General features: G+C 58.7%; 1 pseudogene; it reads left to right on the top strand.

Moving 5' to 3' along the window:
* The first annotated feature begins 316 nt into the window (after positions 1-316).
* Positions 317-2093, top strand: LOC115833733 (annotated as a pseudogene).
* The last annotated feature ends 2998 nt before the right edge of the window (positions 2094-5091 follow it).

Here is a 5091-nt window from a genome sequence, read left to right as displayed (position 1 = left end):
GACAGTTATAAACAAGATGCACTAAATAGCAAGGTGGCAGATGAACATCAGGAAGGAACATCCAGGAGGTTCCATCCACGGACCCTCACCATGGATACGCTTGTGATCAAGGGCCTGGTCTCCCCTCAAGACATGGTCACAGATCTGTGACAGAGGCCACACCATCATAGAAGGGGAGGCCACACCATCATAGAAGTGATCACAGAGGCCATCACAGAGGCCACACCATCACAGAAGTGGAGCAGGCCAGCCGGGACAGGGTCCTTCTGTGGCACCTGCTGCATCACCAGGCTGTGTGAACGGACTCAATTGCCAGAACTCACAGAACAGCAGTATGAGCACCAAAACCTCACAGGAAAAATGGTAAGTTCTAAGTTTCTCCATTAACAGTAACTCTCAGATTAATCTCTGTCATCCATTGCTTCTCCAAGAAATAACTTTTTAGGTTGACATGCCAGGTGCCATGTTGGAGGGTTGGTGGTAGCGGCTTGGGGAGGTGCTTGCTCTGTCGGTCTCACTCTCTCACACGCTTCCCCTGGCTCCCTTCGTTCCCCCCACCCCACTTGCCCTGCATGCTGGAGTGTGTGCGAGGGAGTGGGAGGACGTCGGGGGTGGGGGGAGGCGTTCCGGTCCCCAAGAGACCCACGGAGGGAGGCGGAGGCTGTGAGGGACTCCGGGAAGCCATGGACGTCGAGGGGCTCCAGGAGGCACTGGAAGATTTTGAGAAGAGGGGGAAAAAGAAAGCTTGTCCTGTCCTGGATCAGTTTCTTTGTCATGTAGCCAAGACTGGAGAAACAGATTCAGTGGTCCCAATTTAAAGACTATTTTATTTTCAAAACAGGAGAAAGTGGATGGGGGTATTTTCAGAACTTCAGCTCCTGAGGCAAGAGGTCCTCCCAACCCTAATGTCGAATATATTCCCTTTGATGAAATGAAGGAGAAGAATACTGAAAATTGTCACTGGATTTAAGGTAATCCCTTTTACTATTCAGTGACTAGGTGAATTGTTAACAGATCCAAGGAGAAAACTATACAGGAACAGACAAACTTCTCAGAGGAGTCGAAAAGAATGTGATGGTTGTTAGCTGTGTTTATCCTTCTTTTCAGAGAAAAAACAATTCCAATAGTTTAAATCGAATGACTGGTGTTACGTTTCCTGGAAATGCACCAAGCTATACTGAGAGTCTAATATAAATGGGCCTGGGACACCCAGGCCACTTAATCAACGAAAGGGTTTGTCCAGCCCCAGCAGCTGGAGACCTGGCGGGGAGCTGATGTTCCAGTTTGAGGGCCATGCAGCTGGATACCCGGTGGGAAGCTGAAGTTCCAGTTTCAGGGCCCGTGAAGCTGCAGACCCGGTGGGGAGCTCATGTTCAATTCTGAGGGCGTTTGCAACTGGAGACTTGAGGGTAGACCAATATTGCAGTTTGGAGGGCCGTGCAGCTGGAGACCCGGGTGGAAGAGATGCTCCGGTTTGGGAGCGATGCAGCTGGAGGCACTGCGGGGAGCAAATGTTCCAGTTAGATGTTCCTCTCTGGGTCTCCAGGTGCACGGCCATCAAACTGGAACATCAGCTCCCCGGCCCTCAAACTGCAACTGGGAATATCAGCTCAACATCAGCTCCTCTCCAGGTCTACGGCTGCAAGACCCTCAAACGAACTAGCTCCTCCCCCAGGTCTGCGGCTGCACGACCCCACTGAAAATCAGCTCCTCCCGGGGTCTGAGGCTGCAAGACCCTATAACGGGAACATCAGCTCCTCCCCGTGTCGCGGCTCCGAGACCTCAAATCCGATATCAGCTCCTCCCCGAGTCTCGGCTGCAGACCCCAAACCGGAACATCAGCTCCTCCGGGTCTGCGCTGCACGACCCTCAAACCGGAATATGAGTCCTCCTGGGTCTTGCTGCAGGACCAGAACCGGAACATCATCCCCTCCCGGGTCAGCGCTGCACGGCCCTCAAACCGGAACATCAGCCTTCCCGGACTGCGGCTGCAGACTCTCAACCGGAACATAGCTCCTCCCCAGGTCTGCGGCTGCAAGACCCCCAAACCGGAACATCAGCTCCTCCCCGGGTCCTGCGCCCGAAAACCCTGAAACTGAACATCAGCTCCTCCCCGGGTCGCGGCTGCGAGAGCCCTCAAACCGGAACATCAGCTCCTCCCTGGGTCTGGGCTGCAAGAGCCCAAACCGGAACATCAATTCTCCCCAAGTCTGCGCTGCAGACCCCAAACGGGAACATCACTTCCTCCCGGGTCTGGGGGCTGCAAGACACCCAAACCGGAACATCAGGCTCCTCCCCAGTCTGCGGCTGCAAGATCCCAACCGGAACATCAGCTCCTCCCCGGGTCTGGGGCTGCAAGACCCCCAACCATAACATCAGCTCCTCCCCGGGTCTGCAGCCTGCACGACCCCTCAAACCGAACATAAGCTCCCTCCCCTGGGTGTGTGCCTGCAAGACCCTCAAACTGGAAACATCAGCCCCTGCCCGGGTCAGCGGCTGCACAACCCTCAAACCGGAACATCAACTCCTTCCCGGGACTGCGGCTGCACGACCCTCAAACCGGAACATCAGCTCCTTCCTGGGTCTGCGGCTGCATGACCCTCAAACCGGAACATCAGCTCCTCCACGAATCTGCGCCTGCCAAGACCGTTGAAACCAGAACATCAGCTCCTTCCTGGGTCTGTGGCTACACGGACTCTCAAACTGGAACATCACCTCTTCTCTGCGTATGCGGATGCACGACCCTCAAACCGAACATCAGCTCCTCCCCAGGTCTGCGGCTGCGTGACCTCAAACCGGAAGATCAGCTGACCGCAGGGTCTGCGGTCTTTGCCAAGACCCCCAAACCAAAACATCAGCTCCTCCCCGGGTCACACAGGCTTGGCAACGCCACTCCAAAACCCGGAACATCAGCTCTCTCCCCGGGTCTGCGGCTTGCAAGAACTTCCCAAAGCGGAACCATCAAGCTTGCTTGCCCAGATCTGCGGCTGCCAAGACCCCCACACCGGAGAACATCAAGCTCCTCCCGGGGTCTGCGGCTGCAAGACCCCAAACCCGGAACATTCAAGCTCCCCGGCCGGGTCTCCAGCTGAACGGCCCTCAAACTGGAACATTTTCGGCTTACCCACCAGATATCCACGCTGCATGGGCTTCTCAAACCAGGAACATCAGCTCCCCACCAGGGTCCTCCAGCTGCCACGGCCCTCAAATTGCAACATCAGTTTCCCCCCTGGGCCGCCTTCCCAGGTTGGCACCGCCGCTCAAACTGCAAACAAAATTCAGCTTTCCGCCGCTGGGTCTCCAGGCAAACACAGCCCCTCAACCTTGGAACTATCAGCTCCCCCCCGGGGTCTCCCAGTTCCACCGGCCCTCACGCTGCACACTGGGGCTCCCCACCAGGTTCAGCTGCATGACTCAAACTGAACATCAGCTCCCCACCGGGTTCAGCTGCACGGCCCTCAAACTGGAACATCAACTCCCCCTGAGTCTCCAGGTGCACGGTCCTCAACTGGAAATATCAGTCAATGCAGTCTCCAGCTGCACAGCCCTCAAATTGGAACATCCAGCTCCCTGCCGGTGGTCTCCAGCTGCACGCCCTCAAACTGCACATCGCTCCCCGCAGGGGACTCCAGCGCAAAGCCCTACAACTGGAACATCAGCTCCCCCCGGAAGTGAGGCGCCCTCACTTCCCAGTGGGGCGGCCGGGCAGAGGCGCTCCTCACTCCAACGATGGGTGGCCGGGCAGAGGCGCTCCTCACTTCCCAAATGGGGCGGCGGGGCAGAGGTGCTCCTCATTCCCAGACGTGGTGGCCGGGCCAGAGGTGCTCCTCACTCCCAGACGTGGGTGGCCGGGCCAGAGGCGCTCCTCACTTCTTCCCAGGCGGGCGGCCGGGCAGAGGTGCTCCTCACTTCCCCCCGGGTCACCAGCTGCACAGACCTCAAACTTGAACATTCAGCTCCCCGCCGGGTTCATCCTGCACGGCCCTCAAACTGGAACATCAGCTCCACCCCAGGTCTCCAGCAGCACGGCCCTACACTGCAACATCAGCTTCCCCCCGGGTCTCCAAGCTGCACAGCCCTACAACTGGAACATCAGCTCCCTCCCAGGTCTCCAGTGCACGGCCCTCAAACTGGAAAATCAGCTACCCGGCCCTCAAACTGCAACTGGGAATATCAGCTCAAACATCAGGTCCTCTCCAGGTCTGCAGCTGCAAGACCTCAAACCAGAACATCAGCCCTGCGCCAGGTCTCCGGCTGCACGACCCTCAAAGCAGAACATCGGCTACACTCCGGGCCTGCGGCTGCAACACCCTAAAACCAGAACATCAGCTCCTCGCCGGGGTCTGCGGCTGCACGACCATCAAACCGGAACATCAGCTCCTCCCCGGAGTCTGCGGCTGCACGACCCCTCAAAGCAGAACATCAGCTCCTCGCCAGGTCTGCGGCCTGCACCACCCCTCAACCGAACATCAGCCCCTCCCTGGGTCAGGGGTTGCACGACACTCAAACAGAACGTCAGCTCCTTCCCGGGTCTGCAGCTTGCAGACTCTTCAAACTGGAACATCAGCTCCTCCCGGGTCGGTGGCGGCACGATCCTCAAATTGAACATCACTGCCTCCCCGGGTCTGCAGCTGCAAGACCCTCAAACCGGAACATCAACTCTTCCCCGGGTTGCGCTGCAAACCCTCAAACAGCTCCTCACTTCCCAGACGAGGCGGCCCGGCAGAGGCGCTCTCACTTCCCAGACGGGGGGCCGGGCAGAGGCGCTCCTCACTTCCCAGACCATGGGTGGCCAGCAGAGGAGTCCTCACTTCCCAGACGGGGCCGGCAGAGGCGCTCCTCACTTCCCAGATGGGGCGGCCGGGCAGAGGCGCTCCTCACTTCCCAGACGAGGGTGGCAGGCAGAGGCGCTCCCAATTCCCAGACGGGGCGGCCGGGAGAGGCGCTCCTCACTTCCCAGATGGGGCGGGCCGGGCAGAGGCGTTCCTCACTTCCAAGACGAGGGTGGCGGGCAGGGCGCCTCACTTCCCAGACGGGGCAGCCGGGCGAGGCGCTCCTCACTTCCCAGATGGGGCGGCCGGCAGAGGCGCT

Source organism: Nomascus leucogenys, unplaced genomic scaffold, assembly GCF_006542625.1.
Source record: "Nomascus leucogenys isolate Asia unplaced genomic scaffold, Asia_NLE_v1 001375F_39329_qpd_obj, whole genome shotgun sequence".
NCBI classification, from domain to species: Eukaryota; Metazoa; Chordata; class Mammalia; order Primates; family Hylobatidae; genus Nomascus; species Nomascus leucogenys.
The sequence above is the reverse complement of the archived record's forward strand: the minus strand, read 5'-3'. Positions and strand labels throughout refer to the sequence as shown.